Raw genomic sequence first — 22,647 nt, forward strand, 5'->3', positions numbered from 1 at the left:
GCATTCAAGGTTAAGTTTGTACAAAACTTGCCTGGTAATTAATTTGAACTTCACAAGATTTTTGGCAAGGTTCTGCAGGTTTCTCTATGTGTGGGTTGGGTACTCTTGTGCTCCTTGCCCAGCCAGGAGAAACTGGAGGTGGAGGGAAGACAGCGTCTCTGTATGAACTAAGAAAATTTAGAAGTTGCCTCAGACTGCAGCTGGAGTCTGGACTGGTAGAGGATTAGCCAGGATAATGTTTTCTATTTACCCATGAGTTGTATCTTGCCCCTACCCTCACTGGATTGTGTCTGAGGATTCTGGACCAGTGACCCATTCCATAGAAACATTGTGACTTCTGCATGCATGATCTTCCTTTTCTGCTGCTCGCATATAATTTGCCTATAGAGGTTATTGTATCCATGATTTGTAATTTGGAGAAGTCGTGCATGATCAAATTTTATTGTCCAAATGAGTAATCTTGTTACAAAATCTGTTTTGTGGAGCAAACTCTCAGTGCATCATTTTAAGTGGTAGTAGTAGCGTAGCATGTAATAGTAGTGCTCTTCCCCTTTTCTGTCCTCACTCTTGAAATACATGCTAAGAATCATGGCTAGTGAAGGATTTGGAGCACCCTTGTTTCCCATTCTCCACATACACCAGTCTCATCTCTTACTCATTGGAAGCAAGTACCCTTGTTCTATGGTCACTGCAGAAAAGCAAACAGAACCCTTCTTACTCCTTCCTGAACTGCAGTGTGTAACACACTGATTTGACTCCTAATTTGTAATGGCAACTGCTCTCTCTCTTAGCTTGTGTGTATTCAACACTGGAGGTGTGTCTGCAAGACAATTATAGGCCCTCTAGAAGAAGATCTAGTTATGGTCATCTAAAACTGAAGTACCTAGACTTGCTTCTGGTGTAACACAATGGGGATTTGAGTAGAGTTCTGAGAAGGAACTGTGCAATGTCAACCCCTTTTATTTCTCTTTCTTTTAAAACATTTTAAAACCAGCATCTATGGGTGTAGAAGATGCTTCAAGAGATTTTTCTTTCCAAATATTTTTTTTTCACGTTTAGTGAATAAACCACTAGAGAACAGACTTTCAGGACACAGATGGTGCCAGAAATGGCACTTGCTGGCTCAGCAGGAAGGTAGCTGTTGAAGAGTTCCCACTTATCTTCTGTGGGCTTATTTCCTTATCAGTTTGGATGGAGCAGATAAACAGATAGTGTTGATGAACTTGGTAACAAAAAAGGTAGACTAAAAGCTGAGCCTGTGAAGTGTGAACCTGTTGAGTGAGCAAAGAAAGCAAGAAAAATGCTGTGAATGTGTATTCCTAGCTTTGCTGTGAGACTTGCAGGTTTCTTTTGGGGACAGAAATGTGTGGGAGGGAAGGTCTGATTTAGCTCTTCTGAAGGCAAAAGCATGTTACTAAAGAGGGTTTGCTTTTCCTCACATTTTCATGGAAATGAAAAATGAAGCCTCATAATTATGTTGAGACCTCCAATGTTTCATATTCCTTGAGCAGGAGTAGTAATGGAAAAGGATTTCTAGAGCTGCAATGTGAGCGTGGGTTCCACATTGAGATTTCTGACAGTGCAAGGAAGGTGGAGATGGCTCAAACCTACTTGCATATTTTGTAAGACAACTTTCAGTGTCATAAAAAGAATAGAGACTGATTCTCTCTGGGCAAAGGTTTGTAAGTCTTACATTGCACTGAATGACTGTCCTGAGGATCTGTAGTAGCTTGTATCACTGCTTTGAATAAAGCAGCTAAGCTCTGTGGGCTGGATTGTTTGTTCTTCAGAGATGCAGTGTAAAAACCAATCTTGATGAATGGTACCTGCTTAAGAGGCAGCCTATTTTAGAACACCAAGGATATGCAGAGGACAGGTGGGGATCTTGTGGGTTTTAGGGAAAAAAAGCCAATGAAACTATAGCAATGGAGAATAAGTTACAATTATATAAAGTTGATATTTCTCATAAAACCAAGATGTAAAGAGGAGATGCAGAAATGAGCTGTAAGTACAATGAAAAGAAATCTAGAAGTAAGGTGACTCAACAGATGTATAAAATATATTGAAATATGGTCTCTCACCTCAAGCTTCCTCCAAGAATCCTAACTTAATGTAGTGCTATAAAAATAATGTTGAGCTGTAAAAATGCTAGCAGAATGTTAAGCATGCACAAATCTGCTGCTAGGTCTGGGAATCTCTGGTAGAGATCTTTGAGACGGAAACAGAAAACAGTGTGCTACATCAGGCACTAAGCTGTATTTCTTGTCAATTACTACTTGTCCTACTCAGCAGGTAAATGGAGAACATGTTATTCTGCTCTCTGCAGCAGTCTTTTACATATTGAAAGACCTCTGATTCTTTGAGAGGGTTAAGGAGGGAGTTTAAGTTCTTTCAATCTGTTCTCAAGAGTCTTATTTCTAGGCTATTGATTGTTGTGAAGTCTCTTACCTGGGAATGTCCCATGAGGCTTCTCCAGAGTAATTTCTATAGTTTAGGATTGCTTTGAGCTCTTGTCCATAGGTATATTGTCACTCCATTTCAGCTTCGTGCCATCTTCAAATTTAGTGAACAGAAACCTGCTGCAACACTCGATGGTGTAGTCCCTGCAAGCCCTGTGAAACTGAGCCTTTTAGTTTGACAGTAGGCTGGTAATAAAGACTGTTACCTGACAGGGGTCCCGAGGTCAGCTTCTCGCCTGCTGTTGTACTGTTGTCAGTGTTTGACTTTGGAAGGGAGACTCCCTCCCTTGCTTCCTTCCCCAGTTAATTCTGTTATAATGAGAAACTGGAAAGGTTTATCAAGAATTATGTACATCAAACAAAATTTGAATCTTGATCACATGCTTCATTTGATTCCTATCTACAGGATAGAGGGCAGAATAATCACTCACTTCTGGAGTGATGCAGAACCTCAGAAGGGTGCTGCTTCCTCCGGGGCTTGGTCCTATACCAAGTGGGGGGACATGGGGGGCTGCCTTTGCTCCTCTTCTGACAAAAAAAAAAAAAAAAAAAAAAAAAGATAGGGTGATCATCTTTCGTTTGTTATCTGACCTGGAACACACACTCTGAATTAACTTCTCCTGATCTGCATATATTTCCCATTATCTGGCTGGGCTTAGCTGCAGGTGAGGCAATCTGATAGATAAGTGACCATGGCAGACCACCCAGTTTTGCACTTTAGGTGACGTACTGGCTTATGTGTTGGGATTTTAATTGCCTGGCTTAATTATAGGGGGTGATATTTACAGGTGTAGGTGAGGTAATCAACACCACTTGCAGGTGTTAAAAATACAATGTGTGAGTGGAGGTCCTTGGATAAATATGCAATAAGCATGTTTCTCACTTAGACTGATTTATTCATACAAATGTGTTGGTTATAGTGTTGCTGATAATTGTCATACAATTATTATAAGCCAGGGGAAAAATCCAATGAAGAAAGTTAATTTTCTTTGAGATTTGGGCTGCTGCATTTTTTCATTTAAATCAGTCATACTAAAAACTGTTGATGGTGATACTTTTATCAAGCATCTGCCCCTCTGTAAGACTTAATATCCTAGAAGTCCCTAATGAAGGTATTTTGTTGTTCTTCTATTATAGCTGCAGGCTCAGAAAAGTTGCATTGCATTAGTTAACACAAAGGTTCCTCTAGGAAACTTATATTGTAATGAGTAGGGAAATTAGAGGTGAGGTAAGGGCTCTGTTGCACTAAACACGTAGAAGATACAGAAGGTGGTCTTCTGACCAGAGGAACTAGACACAGTGTTAAAACCCTGTTTCAGAGAAAGCAAAAGACTCACAGGATCAGAGTTGACTGACCCGGTTCAGAGGTATGAAAGTTGTTCCTCTTACTCCAGGTGGCCCAGGTAATTAAGCCAAAAGAAGAGGAAGTAGAAGATTTTGGGCTGTGCTGGAGGAAATGTGGTGTTGGGCGGATGTTCAGGTAGCCACAGGACTCATGGCCAGAGGCAAGAGATTTGGCTGAGCAAGTTTTCAACTGTGCTGTGAGGTGTCTCAGCTTTTTGACCATGATCTTAAGCAAGCTGAGTAGTGAGCTGCAGTGACTTCAAGGCAAGGTTTTCTGAGGTGCTGTGGAGGGGACAAGGAGCAGAGAAAAGTTTCCACTTGGACCTGAGACTTTTAATCTCTTGCCTTGTCTGAGCCACACAGCTTTGTGATTCAGTGAGTTGTCTACATATCTGTGTTAGAGTGTAAGCTGCTTTTGGCTAAGATGGGCTCTAATGGTCAAAACATAGCAAACTTGTGAGTTTTAAGTGTTAAATGTGGCCATTCCAGCTAGTATGTGCGTAACACTTGTCTTTTGAGACTGCATTTATAGCCCCATGTCTTACTTCCCTTTCAGAATTCAATGGTAGAAATAGCCAAGTGAAGGGTGTAGAAATAGCCAAGTGAAGGGTATAGAAAAAGGAAGAAATGCTTCAGTGCAACTGTTTGACCAAAAACTCTCCCCCATCCAAATTTGCTCCATTGTCCTGTGACTGCGATGAGAAAAAGTCTGTTTTCAATACTGTATTTTAGTCTTCTGTGATAAAGGAAATCACAACCTGTAATATCTTTTCAGAAAAGTTCTAATACCTGAAACAGCTGTTAGTGTGTGAGAATTTTGGCACTGTCACCACAGGATTGCTTGGCACTCTTAAAACAATGTGCTGCTTACAAGCCTAGAATAATAGTTACTTGTTTATCCTATCACTAACAGTAACTCCAAAACTTGAGAAACCTTAACAGACATACAAGATTTTCTTGGTTCAAAATTTTTTGGGAAACCAGCCACTAATCCTTACTTTTTATTTGCAGCTCTACGAAGGTGTTGAAGACCTTTGTTCAAGGACTCAGTTTGTCAAGGTGTTGCACTCCTTAGCTATAATTTCTACTTAAGGAGTCACTTTTATCATGATGCAATCACTTTTTCCAGCATTGTGACATGTTTGTTCTGAGAATTACAAAACCATTCAGGTTGGAAGGGGTCTCAGGGAGGTCTATAACCCAACTTTCTGCTCAAATCAGCACTTTGTATTAAATTCAAGCCACATTGCTTAAGGTTTTGTCCCGTCTGGGAGATCTCTAGAAATGCAGTTCATGCAACCTTTCTGGGTGACGAGTTCTAAGGACTAACTGTCCTATTGGTGACAATTTTTTTCCTTATACCTGGTGAAAACATCTGTTATGTCAACTTAAGCCTGGTGTCTCCTGTTCTCCCACCCTCCACCTCTGAAGAGCTTGGGGCAGGCTGCTGCTATGCTCCCTCCAAAGCTGTCCATTTTTTGGGCTCAACGTGCCCATTTTCCTTAGCTTTTCCTCACTGCAGAGGTCTTCCGGTCTCCAGTCATCTTGGTGGCTATTCACTGAATTCATTCCAGGTTCTCAACAGGTGTCTTGTACTGGAGGTCCCAAAACTGGATGAAGTATTTGTGTGTGATTGGTTATCCCCTTTTACTCAATATTCATTAACTTTCCTCCATCCGTTGTCTGTGTTCCTGCTAATACAGGCTGTTGTTGACCTTCTTTGCTGGCAGGTTGCAGACACTTCGTTCTGCCCTCCATGCAGAAAGTGGCCAGGTAGGGTACCGTTGTCTGAGCCCAAATGTTATTCAGTATAGCATCATTACTGGAACTTAGGCTGGATGTGGAACTTCTGCAAGTCTGTATATATAGCAGGGAAACCTGCCTGGGAATGGTGTTGCATCTCTGCAGACAGATCTTAGAGGCTGTATGCCATTGCTGGATAGATTTCCTTAAAAACAATGATAAATTAAGCCATTGTTCAAATCACCCTTAAGTGGGACAGCCCGGAAACCAAGTAAGTAGCACCACCACACTGCTGGGAAGAGCTTCATTTCGTATGTAATCGCATGAGCTTGTTTACCACTGGTGCTCCATTAGCATTAACCCTAAACTGCTGAGGGACTACTTGGTGGAAATTGTAGATTCTGAAGCTTGCAAGCTCATAGCAAAAGTCCCAAATTATGTTTTTAGTCACAAAGTAATATACTTTTTTAAAGGGATAAAAATGTACTTATCCCTGTCAAAGCTATTGATGTAGTTTTTCCTTGTCTTTCTCACGGAAATTTACTGTATCCTAATTAATGATTCATGCTGCCTGATATCCAAATCTTACTCAGGTTTCTTGCTGTCAAATAAGGACCCAGAAGTTCCTACTGGTGTTAGAACTTCTGCTGAGGTGCTGGTTTTAGATGCTGAGAGTGCAGCCCAAAAACTCCTGAAGAAATTAGACATCTGTAACTTTTCTGTGGGCATGTATGAAGCTGCTGGTAAAGCTACATGCTTTTATAAACAAAGATACCCTTCAAATGTTGTAAAATTGGTGTGATTAAGAAAATAGTTATTCCTGTCCTGCTCTTACAGAAGTTCTGAACTAATTTCAGATACCTGCCTTGAAAGAAAAAATTGCTTCAGACTTACCTATTGTATAATTTGAAAAAGAATTGAAGGAAACGTATAGAAGAGTTGTTCCTCAGGCAATAGTAAGAGAAACTTTGAGCTCTTGTTCACAGGAGCCAAAGGAATAGAAAAATGTTAACTTCAAGTGGCCTCAATGATTCTTAATCCACTCTACTCAGTTTGTGCATAAAGAACATGAAATCAGCAACACTGGGTCAGAAGAGAGGTTAATGTACAGTCATGTAACCCACCTTTGCTGTGCCTTGGGAGGGGTACAGGAATAAGGGCAAGGATACAGTGATAGCTCACCAGAGCAGTCTACTGGCTTTTGGCATTTTGCAGCCCTGAAACCTACTGACCTAAAACCAGTGAGTTTGTACTTGAGAAATTAATCTAGAGTTTCTGGTAAGCATGTTATTGAACCATGCAAACTCCTGACATCCACAATACGCTGCAGTGAAGTGGCATGGTCTTAGGGCGAGTTGAAGGAAGAACCAGCCCATTTCACATGTTTTGAACTTCCATCTATCTCCCAGCTCCTGTATTGGAAAGAAGAGTAGATAGGAAAAAAGAGTGGGAGAAAAGGCTAACAGACCTATTTCTTATTGTTTTAATGACCTTTATTCCTCAGCCCTTTCTTTTTCGTGCTGAAGAGGTAGAACCTGCTTAGCTATTTTTGGAAGCTGTTTCCCATTCTTTGATTATCTTTGTCCATTCTTGGAAATTTTTATTGATTTGGAATTGAGAAACCAGCACATTATTCATTTCAGATTGCTTCACTTTCTGAAGGTAGTGGCTGTCAGACGCCTCTGTGTATGTATTGGGCTTTTCTCCTTTAAGTAACAACTCCCCTTCCACCAACCAACCAAAAAAAATCCTGCAGTAAAATCACTGGAAAGCTAAGTGGAATAGGGCTTGCTTCTTATATCTCAAGAGATTAGCAGACTTTTCTTTTTTATGATGGCCATGGCAAAAAAACGACATTATCAGTAGTGCAGATCCTCCTCTGGGCATGCTGCTGGTTGCCAGGAAATGTTACATTTGAATCATATGTGTACCACATGTTGACCTAACTTTATGCAACTGACTCTTTTGCGGATGGAGGGAAACAAAATGTGATTATCTCCAAGGGTCTGTCTAGTTCCTATGGCTGCTATAACGCAATGGTATTCAGCACATCTCTGCTCACAGTTGTGCTTTGGCACGTGGGATTTTTGTCTTGTTTGCAAGCCAAGTAGAAACTGGCTCTTGGGCTATCTCTCCAATGAACAAGTCTTTTGTGGGGCTGCTTCTGACACAAACTTACTTCATTGTTTCTTGTACAAGTACTCTGCTGGATTGCCTCTGTGCTCCCCCCCAGTCACTGCTTTGGTTGTGGCCTTGCATTTTACCATTCAAGACTGAGGCCCCATCTGTGCCCCTTCTTGATGCTCCTACTTGCCTTCATCCAATGCTACGGAAAAATCATGAGTTATTTCTTGGATGAGGGGGATAAAGGAAGAAAATGAGCTCAGCTGCAGGATCTCCCATGGGAAAAGGGAGACATACAATCGAGGCAAGCAGTGAAGCTGTTGTATCAAGCATGAGGGAATGCCACAGTCTTATGGGAAGGCAAGAGATACCAACACAATCTGCAGATGCACAACGCTATTTCATCCAGCAGCTAGCGCTCACTCCAGGCAGGAGCTGCATGCTGCAGGGATTTGGGTACTGGCAGCTGGGCTGAGGCCTTCAAAACCTGCAATGAGGATGTGAAGAATAGGTAGGAGGTCTCTAAGATGTAGGTGAACACCAACAGAGCCAAATGTGCTGAGCTAGGGGGAAGAGAGGTGAAGGTCTATTAATTTTGTGTTATTCTAAAGCCTGAAGCTCCCTCTGATCCTATGTCCCAAACTGGTAGCCAAGTACATGTGGGTAGGGAGGGAAGGGAATGTAACCTGAAATAGCTCCCTTATTTTCAGACATTGAGTGTTGTGGCAATCAAAAAGGGGGGATGTGACTAAAAGCCATCAAAACCACTTCCAAGCACATGCCTTTTAGTGAAGCAAGTGAGCAGGATTTTTAGAACATAATGCGAACAGGAAATCACTCTGAAAACTGTAGCCCACCATTAACTTGCAGGGGGAGGGGAAGACAAATTAAAACTATCCTCGCAAACAGCTGCTTTGTTATAAAACCTAATAGGGGATTGAATGCATGTGTAAGAAATGAATCCAAATCAACATCTTTTATTGGGTGCTGGGTTTTCTGTTGTTGTTGTTGCCTTTAGTAATAAAATCAGGCTGTTGTTATATGAGTAGTAGATAGCAAATAAGTGAAATTGTTGCATGAACAGCTCACCTAGTTCCTTTACTGAACTCTTTGTTACCCAGCGTGAGCAGCAGCTAGGAGGCCAACCTCCACTATGCACTTTGAAGTGGAGGGGTTATAATGATGTGCTAGTGGCTTCTAGAAAGGTGCTGCTCGGCCCTTTGTTGCATTGGATTTACAATTAAACCTGGAGCCTTCGAAATTGCATATAGCAGCTGTTGGCCTTTTGGATGTGGTTATCAATCTGCTGCCCACTAGCATGTGCTAGTGTTGTGGAGATTGGGGAAAGTTCTGGTCTGGGCAAATCTTACATCCTACCTTCTCAGCACTTGTTTCCTTCTCTTGGCGTGTTGTTTTCTGGTATCTCTGCTTTTCTGTCCAAATCTATAGAGATTTACAGGAACCATCCATGCAAGCTGACAGTGAAGTGATGTGTATTACATCCCAGCTACAGGAATTGTTCTCTTTTGTTTCTTCTTGGGGACAGGACTCATGTGGACCTGCAGCATTCTTGCAGGCAGTGTGGGATCAGCTCATTATCCCTAACTTTATGATTTGTGGGTCTTGGTTATTGCAGCCCTATGGTTACTGGTTTAGGTTGCTGTTACAAGCTGGGACAACTTAAGTACTTTAGTTACTGCAGCCTTATAGATTTGCTTGTTGCCATTTTATTTCAGCTTCTTGCTAGTCTTCATTAATTAGCATGTGTGTAATTCATCAGCAGGTTTGCGTTTCATACCCAGGACGTAATCCGTTCCTGGTGACATCCCATTTTTTTCAAACATGTAGCAGAAGAAACAGTGTGGTGATGGGAATACTCAAAAACCTGGCTTTGTGTCTGGGACTGAAGATGGAGCGTGCAGAGGGGATTCATGGTAGATCAGTGACTGGGACTCTCCCAGCTGTGCAATCTCCTGTGAATTGTGATTGACTCTGAACACCTTTAGCATATGCAGATGGCTGTATAAAAGGTATGAATTTTTTAGCTATGCCTTTTTTTTTTGATATGTAGTATGCACACTAAAACTGGCTTTCAGGTATCTGAGCTCACTGGCTGTGAAATTCATTGTGGGATCTAGGAGGAGGGTGGAAGGACAATGAAATATATCAGAAGAGAGCATGAACTTTTGCCAGCTCAGAGGAGGAAAATATCAGGTGCTCCTAACAAATGTTAGAGGCAAGTGCCCATGACTTCCACCACTTTGCTACAAGAGAGCTTCTAGGCCAATGTCTGGTGGTAGCACTGGACCCTATGGAAGTACACATTGTGACTGTTTTTGTGTGGCCATATGTTCTAAAAGTAACTTCTGCCTTTGTAAAACAAATAGGAGAACTCTCAAAGCGGTGTCCTCAGCTGACTAATGAAATATCTTAACCTGCTTCAACATGGAAGTGTGGGTTTGTTTCCAAAATAGATATAAGCTATGCCATGCTTTGTTTCAGCTTGTCAAAGACTGATCTTTCAGCTTCCTTGGGATGCATGAGGCATTGATGTGCTTGCAACTGCCCTTTGTGCCTTCCTGTTTAATTTCTGCAGGCAATCACCTCCTCCATCCTTTTGGAAAGTTACTGTCTTCAAAGCAAAGACAGGAACAACTTATTTTGCTCTTGCAGTAGGAAGGAATACTCGATTTTCTGAGCTTGTGCATGTCAGCAGTTCCAACTAATTTGCCATAACCAACCTGTTTTGTGGCCACCCTTGTGTTCCATTGTTCATGCTTCTGTTGTGGAGTGGATGTTAATTTTACCACTATTTAGACAGTGAAGTAATGCAGTCTCACAGAGGTGAGGCAAGGAATGGGTCATTGAGACTGCTGTGTGAAAGGGGTGTTAGAGTAGTAGCCTCCAGTATCCTTGGATGACATTGTCTACTCTGCATTGCTCCCAATTCTTCTGCATGGTATAGTCTTCTGAGCCTTGTGGGACTAAAAGCATTGCCTCCTACATGTAATTTGTAAGATGTCTTTCTGCTTGGCAAGGAAGGTACAATGCTGTCTTTCGCTTGCATTTTTGATGCAGTGAGACTAGTTGTTTTAGTAGCTGGTGGGAGCTTCACAAATGCAGGGGAGATCTTCTGACCCTGAGATTAAGGAGCAAGCCCACGAGGTCTGTTTGGTCATATGACCTTCCCTGGGCTGGGGTGATGGCAAACTTGAAAATCTGTTCCTGGCCATGCCAGGTTGCTGATGCAAAGCTGCTTGGAGCTGACGCCAGGATTCAGCAAGGCATGAGGTGTTTGTGCTGGGCTGAGGGCAGCAGGTTTTTGGTGGCAGAGCACAGGAGGGTCTGTTGGATATCCCTACTGCTGCTCCCGAAGGCCATCCCTTGCAGTGCTTGGCACCAGGAAGGGTGCCCACATGCGCTACCCTGCTAGCGCGGTCACAGGCATGAACACTGCGGTGTTATGTACGTATTTTTGAGGCCTTTAGAAATATTTTTAATCAACATGGACATCACTGGATCAAATGTTTAAGGGAAAAGACCACAGAGCTTCTGACTTGCAGCAGAATTTGCACCTTTCAGAGAAGCAGGTGTTACAGGTTGTGTAAAAAGATGGAGCAGAAGTAAAGTAATATGCTGTTTTCTGTACTGACTAAAAAAAAATCATAGTTGAGGAGTAAGCAGGCTGTAGACTGCCCTGTAACTAATGGAATGAAAAATCTTCCTGGTGCAGTGGCGTTTGACGTTTTTCTCTTTAGATTTCTAGTTTTATTGCAAGTAAGTACAACCAGAAATGATCAACAACTGCTCCAGCAGAACTTTGACTATTTTCTACTCCATATGTGGTAGAAAATATGATCTCTCCTACCTTCTCCTATCTAACCAGGTTCATGTGATCAGGTTTGGGACAGAAGAAATTTCCATTTCGCAAGTAAGGGAAAAAGTTGCCTTCAGTTTCAATGGGAAATTTTCAATGAATAATGATAAAGCTAGTGTCTAAAGCATAAGAGTGGGCACTGCTGACTTTTTCTGCCAGTGAGAGCTGTGTGTGTGGGGAAGCCCCTAAAAAGCCCTGACTTCTTCAGTGTGTTGGCTTGGTTCACTGTCACTCCTTTGGGTCATGGCAAAAGCTTCTTAGTTGTAAAAGTTAAGAGTTTGAAGTTTTTTGAAGTTGGTTTTTTTTTTTTTTCTTTTTGAAAATGTGGAAAAAGAAATACTTCTCAAGAGTGTTTATCTTTTGTCATCTAATTAGGGCAGATAAAGGTATGCACTTCCTTTCACAAGAGTTTTCTCTCATTCAGGCGATGGTAAATTTATAATCAAGTGAGGGATCATTTGAATACTAGGTTTCATGACATTGATATCATCACATTCAATTTGTGTCTAAGAAGTTAATTATAGATACTGAATATTAGTTCTGCTTTTCTTTTTGACATCTTAAACTTGGCAAAAGAAAAATGTAGATTATAAAAAGATTGAAAATTAAAGTCTCTAGCTGAGTTCTAACATCTCATGCACAGTTACTTAAACTTTAAAAGATGCTTTTAAATAGATCTTCCCAGACTGTTAGTCTGATGCCAGATGAAGAGTTCAGGGGTATTTCTATAAATCAGCAAAGGAAAATTTTACCATGAGCTGTATCCCAATTTTTGTCTGCAAAAAAGAAAAGTTAAAAAATAAACCCCAAATAATCCAACAACTCCAAACCCAAATCTTTCTCTGTTTGTTAAGCCTGCTAATAAGCATTTTCATAACCTTACCTGAAAAAAACAACCCACTGTGGTTGTCCATATTTCTCTCACTTGAAGTCCCTGTCTTTCTCCTTGCCAAGTATTTGCTTTTCACCAGTTTGGTTTCTTTTTCACAGTTGAGCAAAAAATGAGCTAAATAATGACCTTCCATTATCTTACCTGCTTGGTAGCCTTTCTGATGTCGGTGTTATCAGAAAAGTGTAGGTGCTGCGACCCAGCCTGGTGCACACTGGGGTGTGTTTTTTCAGCAGGCAGTTTACCTGGTGGCTTTCTAGGCTTGAAACTATTGGGTGAAGTTTCATATCTGGAGACTTACTGCCCCAAAAGGAAATTCCTAGCCTGTGAGCCAAGGGTCCTGTCCTTTTTGGCAGATGAGAATGCTTTGCAACTCCCTTTTTCTTTCATTTCTACTAACTGTAGGAGGAAGACGCTTTTATTGACTCCCACCACAGCATCTTCTATGCTCTAACCACAGCAGCTACATGGTAACATCATTGTGCTGTGTTCCCCGGGTGCTGGAGGGCCTCCTGGGATTTGTAGGACACAACAGCTTTCCTGGACCTTTTGCTTCCCTCAAAGATCAGGACAGGGATGGGGACAGAGGGCATCTTCTCCTCCTTGTCAGGGACCAGTGCCTGGTTACGTCAGTATGGAAAAGATTTGTTATGAGCTTGAACTAACAAGTTTTGAATCTCTGTGCGTGGATTTTTTCCTGTTTTTGTTTAGTCCTGGTGCTGAAGATGTCATTCTTTCCAAGTCATTTGATAGCCAAATTTTGGCTAATGCAGAGTAAGTTAGCATTCCTGCAATGCTTGAAGATTCACAGAGTGAAGGGGTGGGAAATCTTAAACCTATTTTTTTGTTGTTGAGTATGAGGAATAAGTAGTTGAAATTATATAATCATGAATATTTGTTTCACCAAAATAAGTAGGTTTTCAGATCCTTTTTTTTTTTTTCCTGGTTCTAGTGAGGAAATTACTTAAAATTGTAGAAACACTATAGTTGTTTGTAGGCATAAGAAATACCTGGTGGGTGATGTGGCAAACATTACTCTAGAACCAATAGATTACTTCATGACTTGCAACTTCATGGATGCTTTCTATGAATTCTGTCTAAGATCTCTACTTCTATTTAATTTTAAGGAAAATTGAAATTATTTTCTAATTTTTTTTTTTTAAATTTAAAATCTGTACAACCAGAACTGCCAGGAAGTTTTATATTATGCTAGCTCAAGGAGGTCTTCTTAATGTAAAGTCTTCATATTCTGTGGTAACTCATAACAGGAATCTTTGCACCTTTGATGAATGCCAGCACGTGTAACAGATGCACACAAGATCCTAAAGTAAGACTTTATGTTGTGGCTAGTTTGTGTATAAAGGTATATAACCTGTAGGACACTCAGCTTCCGTCAGTTGTTCGTGGTCATTATGAATGCAAAAATCTACCAAATGCAAAATACAGAAGGGAAATGACCATAAGAAAGCTTAGACCTCCTAATTCCCTATCCATTGCTATTAAGTCATACTCTTGCTAGAGTTTTAGAAAAATGTTAGTTGAATTTGGGAGAGACAGATGTAAAACTTTATCGACACGATAAATGTTTCACACAGAACTGATTGTGGATTATGTTGTCCTGCAAGCCAATTCTGGAATCAAGTTCTAGAGGTATTAGTTTGCAGTTCTGCAGACTGATTTTTCAGTTCAAAAATGTCTGAATAACACTTTGCTTGTTCGCAGTTTTTAAGGTCTCCTGTACCACGTTGAGTTCCTGAAACTGGTTTGTTTTTTTTTTTTCACTCCACTTGTGTTGCTTAACCACCCATCATCTGATTGTAACTAGTTTCTAGTGATCATTGTTATGTGATGCTTGTGTTTTTTCCTTGCCAAGGTATGATGGTCACCTGACACAGAGCTAACTATTGTGCTGGGGTGCATTGACTTCTCCTTTATTTTTACTAGCATTTCAATTCATATCATCATTGCCTCTTGCATGCTTCTGTGGCTTTGGCATATCTGGCAGAATATCTTGCAGAAGCGCTGCTTTTCATTTCCCTGGGAGAACGATCCAGATGTAGCAATGCTGTCTAAGGAAATCCTGCTGCTTGACTCCAGCTGCAGTCATAAGGGGGTCATTAACATGGTCTTTGCTCTTTCCTGTAGTCCCATGCTATTGTAGCTGTTGTCTTCTCTGCTGTGTATCTGTCAAATTTATTAACCAGCCCAGCCTTTCACAATCTATCAGTGAGAAGATCTTTATTCCAGAAAGCAAGAAAAAAGATTAGAGAGAAATGTGGGAAGCTAAAAGGCATACCTTCTTCCTTTCTGTTCTCTTGTGACATAAGATATACACAATAACTTTGGAATATATCAGAATGTTAAGTTTCTTATTTCTAATAGCTACTTCATCAAGCGGATTACTGTGTAATGTGAGAACACAGAACATGTACTATCACTCAAAATGCACAGCCCACAGCAGCACTCTGTTGGATGCAGGTACCATGATGCACACCACTTGCACTGGAAGCACTGTACTCCATATTAAAGTCTGTTTTGGGATCATCAGAGGCATTTGAATGAGCAGGGCACTTGTTCTTTAATGTGTGAACTGCATATTTCACTGATTTAGTGGAATCTGGGGTTTTTTGTAGATGGAAATCCATGCAAAGGTATTTGTAGTTTGGATTTTCTAGTTTTGTTTAGGTGAAGAACAGGTTTTTTTTTTTTAAATAATCCCGCCTGAAGTGTGTTGGGCACTGTTTCCTCTTGCTCATGATGAATCTGCTTTGTGTTGTTCAGTTCTCCATAGCTGCCTCTTACCGTACCTGGGGGATATCTGTGCTCCTCACTTTGTAACCCATGGTACAAAGTTTGCCCGCACCACCCTCTCCTGCTTTCTCTGGGCTGTGCTTCAGTTGGTTGGGGCTTGCCAGGGTGTGGAGATGCAGTTTCCATTTTGCAGGAGTCCTCTGGGTGGGTCCTGCCGGGCGCAACCCTTCCCGACACAGGCGGGCTCCCTGGGTTTGGCTGAGGCGGAGATGTTCCTAGAGTGCGAGTGCTGGAGTTTGTGTGATCTGCCTTGGGACACTGCCCATTTGGCTACACCCCTCCCTCAGTGACGGCCCAAAATAAACATTGCGCAAATCGCCGGTCCCTCAAACAAGCAATCAGCGAAAATCGCTGCGCTTCCACCAAGATTAAGACTAATCAAAGTGGGCAGTGATTGCAGGAGTCAGTTTTTGCTTGGAGTGTGTTCTTATGAAGCCTTTGCTGCCCCGTGAAGGCACGGAAAGAATATGAAATGACACAACCTACAAAAACGTTACCACTAATTGCATTTTATGTTGTTCAGCTGCACCGCGATCTTTCTTGGTCTCATTTTTGGTGGAAAACCCTTCTCTTTACTTACCAGAAGTAAAGAGGAAAATTTTGTGTAGGCTAAGTAAGTAGGAGATGTTGAGCTTTTGCCATGAGGCAAAACACAACTTCTGTGGTAAATACACTTCAAAATGCTAGTCTAAAAAAAAAAAAAAACCACCGTCACCCCCTCCTGCAAATCAGTGAATTCCTGTGTCTCTAATTAGTTTAAAGAAGAAAAAAAAAAGGTATATGGAATGTATACAGTTACCTTTTATGAATTCTAGTTTACTGTGTGAATAATTCTTTATAAACATAGCTAGTGATTTAAGTGATGACTCATTAATGGTTTAAAAGAAGTATAGTAAAAATGAAACTTGGTTGTTTGTGTGAGAGTTATTTTTGTGTGTGTGGTTTGTTGGTTTGGGTTTTTTAAAGTTATTTTGGGAGTTACTTTCAGTGGAATCCTAGGAGCTCTCTACAGTGTAACTGTGATTTCCTACCTTGCTGGTTTTGCCTTTAATACAGTGGCAACAAACTGGGAAATGTTGGTGCCAGGAAAGCTAACTCAAGGTACAGCTTTAAAGAAGGCCTTCAATGAAGGTGATGTTAAAATGATGGTAAATTTTGTTACTTGTTACACTACCAGATCATATCCTCTTACTTTATTGAAATTATGATTAAAATCCCGTATAATTCTAACTTTTTAATCACCTCAGTGATTCTTGGCTGGCCAATTCCATTATATGCAAGAAAATTCCTCTTCTTGTGCACTGGTAGTAATCCTAAGAAGGAAAAATCAGCAGTCATTAAGCTTTAGAAAACTTAAAGCAATGTATCTTTTCTTACATACTAGTTCTTCAGAGCGAGGCTTCTTTTTATGATTCATTATATAAATCACTGTGTTTTATTTAGCACTTTACTAAGAGTATTGGACTTAAAAACAGTATGCATGCCTCTGAAAATGTGCATAAATATAAGAACTAAGTTACACCGATAAAAAATTAACCTATTTAAATTTCAGAGAAGTGTAATTTCCTGTCCATTTCACTACAAAAACTTGTCTATGCATGGAGTTGCAGGAATAGAGGTGTGTTCTGCACTTGAGCAATGTGTCTCTTAGTAATATTGTTGCCTTTACATATTCCAATTAGCAGAACTTAATTCTAAAGATAGGCTGGGCTTAAAGTAACGGGAACTCCAAATCCAGTCACTCGTGGGAGGTTCTAAACCAGTCTGCTTTCCTCAGTCTTGCCTCTTCCTGTGTGAATAATCAGGTCTTGAAAACCATAGTTCTTCATTATCTAAAAGATGTACATGATTTTGGATGATCCTTCTGTCAGACCCTCTGCTCATCTGAAAAAAAAAAAAAAAAGAGGCAACCACACTTTCAGAACACTTCCAATAAAGAGTTAGAATAAAGTTATAAAATAAAACACTTGCCTTGAATAACACTGTAGTATATTAGTGTTAGATTAGAAACACTGACCTATGATTTATAAGCGAGGTATTGACTTGGCATGACACATTCACATAACAGGTGTCAGTGAAAGGTTGTTGCCTTTTGTATTAAGATGGTGTTTTTAAAAAAGTATTCCTTTCATTTTAGGTAAATTAATTCAGAATGAAGGATTTCACTTACTTAATGGTTTGAGGCAAAGTGATAAACAACCCTGAGCATAACCTTGATGCCTTAAGATTTATGCAATTATATACCTATTTCACCTCTTTTTTTCCTCTTTTTTTTTGTCTTTTTACTTTCCTGAGGCTTTTCCACTTTGCTGCTGCTTCTCTTCCCTGAGTCTCACCTGCTCTCCCTGCTCCCCTTCCCAACAGAGTGCTGCCCTGAGTGACCAGTTTGGAGCCCATGTGCAAAGCCCTGTCTGGGTGAGGCAGTCCAAAGGGCCAGAGCTGGAGGGCTGATGGTACAGGCAGACTTTGGTTGGAACCGAGGGTTCAAGGTAGCCTGGGGTGACACAATTTGTGCTTTGCATGGCTGGGAGAGTGGGGGAAGGACAAAGGTAGCCACATGCCATACCTGAGATCAAAGTTTTGAGGTCAGTGTGCAGCAACCCAGTAATTGCTTGGGCTTGGAAGGCAGATTACCTGCGCCCTTCACCCCTGGGCTGTAGGGTTTAGCTGGGTAATTTTTCAGCAGTAGACACCTACAAATCTTTAGAGTTGAGCTCTCTAAACTTCAGCAGTGTGGATGCTCACAAAGCGCTCATACTGAGCTAGTTTATGAAAATGTCGCTGTGGTTTACACAGATCACCTGAGCACAGGAGTATGTATATTTAGGAGAGAAGCTGCAATATGGGGATTAGGTCTGCGTCCTGCTTTGCTTATCCTGACACAGTAACTTGGAACTGTCTTTGGTTTTATTCTGTTTTCCTTTATTTTTTTAGCAGCATGTTTTGTGTGATGTATTCTCTATGAGCAAGTGTTGAAAGTGAGGTAGTGTTATGCAAACATCTGTTCCTATGGAAAATTAGTGGGATTTGTTTCTCAACACCTTATTTACTAATGCAGCCAAAAGAGATGTAAATATCTCTCCACTCTGTTTCCCTACCCGCCTCCCCGTCCCAACTTGTACTTGTTTTCTTGCTTTGTTGCCAACAGGAATTTTACACAGTGGTCCCGTGCTGTCCCTATTTACTGTCCTAAGAACAGCACAGTTTGCCCATCAGTCTTGGCAGCCAAGGCCATATGAAGCTGTTAGGGCAACACTGTCGTTCTGTTAACCCTTCAGAGCAATGTCTGACCACATCTTGTGCCATCTGCTCCTGTCTTCAGGCCTGTTTGCTAGTTGACCTCGTCTTCTTTCCCAAACTCTGTATGGATGATGCTGGATGTATCTCTCGTGTGTACTTGCTGTTGGAGAATCTGTATTCTGTGGAGCCTGCTGGTCAGCACACAACACTGAAGTGCTTCATTATCTATGAGAGTTTGAAAAACTCTTGAAAGTTCTGTTAACTTTTCTAAAACAGAACTTAAGGTAGTTTCTCAAACTAGTGAAAATGGATGTTTAAGTCAGTGTAGTTGTGAAGATTTTTCTATGCCGTTAGAAAACTCAAGTAAACTGAGGTCGTTTTTCTTCCAGTTTCTGACTTCAGTCCTGTAACAGCTAAATGGCTTTTTCCACTAGAACTCTGGAGAGCATGTAGCAGACAATTTTCATCTTTGCATTCAGAATGAGCAGAGCATATCATGGGCTGTTAATTAGTACCTGCTCTAGTATTTCTGTTCCTTGCGCACCTGTTGAGGATGCTGCAGACCACATACAGAGTTGTAAGGTTTTTTGGTGGGATAGGCATGCACATAACTCTAAACAATAAAACTCTTGGGTACGGAAACCCTTCTGTAGTCTTAGGTAGAATGCTGCTTGTCTTGCGTATACCTTTGTTCTATTAAAATCTTATTTTATTTGTTTATTGCCATGTTTTCAGGCGATGCAGCACTTCATAGTTGTTCTGTTTACACATGGTTGTGTTAGCCTTCTGACGCAGCTGGTGGAGGTTTGGAGATCTGACTCTGCTGCTGACCAAAGATTTGTTTAATTACTTGTAGATGGCTTAAGCACAGCTCTTGTGATGCCCCCATGCCACTGGAGTAGAGAAAGAAGGAATTTATATTCCATTTTCCAGAACTGTGCATCTTAGTCCTAGTTGTCTTCCCCAATGCAAAGCTTATCAGCTAAGTGTAAAGATGCTTAGTGAGTGTGCTGGAGCCTCACAGTAAAGAATTTGCTTGAAACTACTCAGATATTTCAAATAAAGGACACTTGATAGTGGAAAATGCAACAGACTTGTCTATGATAATGGCTAGAGACAGTAATAGGTATATAGGTATTAATTGAAAGCAGAGGGTCGAGCATTATATGTATTGGTAAAACCTTCGTTGTTTGATAATTTTTTTCTGTTAACAAGTGAGAGCTACAAGGTAAAGCATGACTTTATGGTGTTATGCACTGTGTTTTGAGTTTTGGAAGAAGGAATGGTGGTCGGGATTGAAGCTTCTTGCATCCTTTAAATGGCTGTACAGACTTTCATCCAGCAATGAAATGTTTTTCTGGGGTTTTTTTGAACAGCTGATTCTAGAGGTACTGAAAAGTTTGAAGATTAGTCATATGCAGAACCTAAAATAGAAAACCAGTCGGGAATGTAAGGTCTTTGACAACGGTTTACTTTTTGTTTTTTTTTTTTTGTGCAGACCCTTTATCATTCTTGCCAATCAGAAAGATTTACTTTTCATTTGAAAAAAAATAATGAAGTCCATTAGCTTTCAGTTTACTGTCCAGCCCCTCTTGTGCTGCTTCAGGATTTTTGAGTGCTATGCAGCCATTTCCTTCCGCTAGCGCTGAGCTCGGGGGCTGTGTCAGGAGCACTGATGCTGCCCTGGTGAGTCACCCTGTAAAACTGAAGCGGTCCCATGTGATTATTCACACACAAGATTTGGACTCATCTGTCTGTAAATAAGCATGTGCTTGTCTACCTTGTTTTTCCTGTAAACTGCTGAAGCAGTGAAAGCGCTTTCTAGGCATGTGCCCTTGACACACAATGCTAAAAATAGGGCAGTTTGACATTGCTACAAACTCACAGGCTTCCTAGTTGTCTGAAGAGTTGCTCCTCTATTTAAGTAATCATTTGAATAGGCACGTTTTCACTCAGAGGTGTTCTGGGATGGTTTTTCTTGTGTCCTAATCTAATACACAGAGCTTCCAATTTTATTTCTTCTGTGTACGAGCAAAGTTAGGCAGCATATCTGTAATGCTCCCAGTAACTTTTTATAATGTCACTGAAAGAGAGCAGAGGTGGGTTTCGGCCTCTTTAAGACATCTGCGCCCTTTATGATATTTGTGCTTTATTGAGTATTTTAAGCACTGGTTTCACTTGTGAAGTCATATTGCTGTCTTTTGTCCTGGTTGTTGTCACCATTACTGAAACTGCTTCAGATGTGGTTGAGACCTTGTTAAAAGAAAAATCAGTTATATTAGCTAAAGCTGGTCTATTTTTGACTGTGCTTTTGTCATATCTTTCTTCCAAAAAAGCTGAACTGGTTAAGCCCCTGAAAGCATTTCATGCTGTTTTACCGGCGTGACACTGGGTGCACCATGTGAAGGTTGCTGCACTTCCCTCAGGTGTGTTCCACAAAACTTGTACTTTGGACCCGTGTGCTGTGACTCCGTGTGATGTTTCCCACCGGTCATTCAGGAAGCAATTCCTCAGAGCACAGCCTTGTTGAAACACAAAGCCTACATTTGGAGCCTGATCCTGAGAGACAACTCTCTGTGCTGGGAGTGGGAAGGGGGATGTTTAGAGCCGGTATGCGAGGCCAGGGGGAAGGGGAGGGGAAGAGAGATGTATTTTAACTAACTGAAAGCTTAAAGTAGCTTCCTTCCTTCTCTGCTTCCTTTGCCCCCTGCTTTACCTTTACAGTAAGAGCATACAATAATCTGTAATATCTTTATACCTGCTGCCCAAAAGAAATGGGTGGGTTTGCCCCAGACGGTCCTCCCGGCGTGCCTGTGCCCTGTGGTGTGGCAGAGGTGTGAGGATGGCACAGGCAAAGCAGGCTCTGAGCAGGGGAGGGTGCTGGGGGTGGTTGCTGTGTGAGCAAGGACTCTGTTCACCCCCAGCCCAGGCAGTGGAAAGATGTTGGTCTGGCAGCCCTGGAAACTCCGTAGCAGCGGAAATGTGGTGTGTAGGGAGCGGGGCTGGCCGAGCAAGCAGCATCCGTGGGCAGGGACAGGCTGTGAAAGTGTTAGAGATGGGAGCAAGCACTGATTTTGGTAGGGTGTAGGGCTGTGCTTTGCTAGGTTGGTGCTGATGAGAGAGCAATAATCTATCTCATGGCCTCCTCATATGGCCTTGCTAATCAGCCTCCTGTTCTCTTGGTGTGGTTGTAGCCAGCTTACAGCTCATCAGATCTGCTGCTCTATGTGGAGAAATTCCCTGTGCCCCCCCCTCTCTTTCCACTCCCTCATATACATCCACAGGCTTGAGACTTCCCTTGGGCCTTTCTTTTGTAGCTGGTATGTTCACGAGTCTTTCAGCTCTTCCTTGGAGGTCATCTTTTGTGGGCTTTGGAGGGCTCTCGCTCCTGTGCTGCAGATGCCTTCAAAGCAGTTTGTTTTTTCAAGCGGTGGCACATGGAGTGTGACTGGTGCTATGGGGAGAAACCTGATGGGACTAGCCAGGTAGAGGGAAGACGCAGAGGTTCAGTGCTGGGAAGCTGCATTTGCAGGGAGCTTGGCCATGCAAATACAATTTGGCTTATGCCAAAACGATTATCCTTTCAAGCAATAGCTCTGAGGACATGCAACCTATCCTGCCTTAGACCAACACTTATTGTTGCATGGAATTTCTTGGCACTTATATCCACGAAACTCTTGAGTGACTTTCACTTTAAAATAATCTGAGATCCTTGAGAAAATGAATGTTTAGACTCTGTACTTCATCATTCTCTATTGCTTTAGAAGCAGAACTGAGGAGTCTGCAAGCTGCGTTTAGTTTCTTTCCCAGCTTGAGCCACTATAAAGAACAAGTTACATGGCATTAAAAGACAGAGACCAGGCTGTAAAGCAGTACAAATTAAGCTGTGCATTTCTAAATCATGAATAATTCTGAAAACCCTGTTGTAGGAAAGAAATGCATGTCCCTGCATTTTTGAATCTGTGGCAGAAATGGCGTATGGTTGGGACAAAGAAAAGGGGAGGAACGTGACTCATGATGCATGAAAATATATAATTCACTGCAGTCTTTCACAGCTAATAAGCAACAATCTAAAAGAAGAAGAAACACAGCTTTAAAAAAAAAAAATCTAAGCATGAAAGGGTTTCTTCCTCTGTTGGCATCCAACAGGTTGACACCCT

At 41.4% G+C, this 22,647-nt stretch overlaps 1 protein-coding gene across 4 annotated transcripts in view; it reads left to right on the top strand.

Annotated features, from left to right (window-relative positions):
• The window catches only part of IGF2BP3 (insulin like growth factor 2 mRNA binding protein 3), a 110,402-nt gene that overhangs the window by 28,756 nt on the left and 58,999 nt on the right, over positions 1–22,647 (top strand). The window lies entirely within an intron of this gene.

Source organism: Hirundo rustica, chromosome 1 (genome assembly GCF_015227805.2).
Source record: "Hirundo rustica isolate bHirRus1 chromosome 1, bHirRus1.pri.v3, whole genome shotgun sequence".
Taxonomy (NCBI): Eukaryota; Metazoa; Chordata; class Aves; order Passeriformes; family Hirundinidae; genus Hirundo; species Hirundo rustica.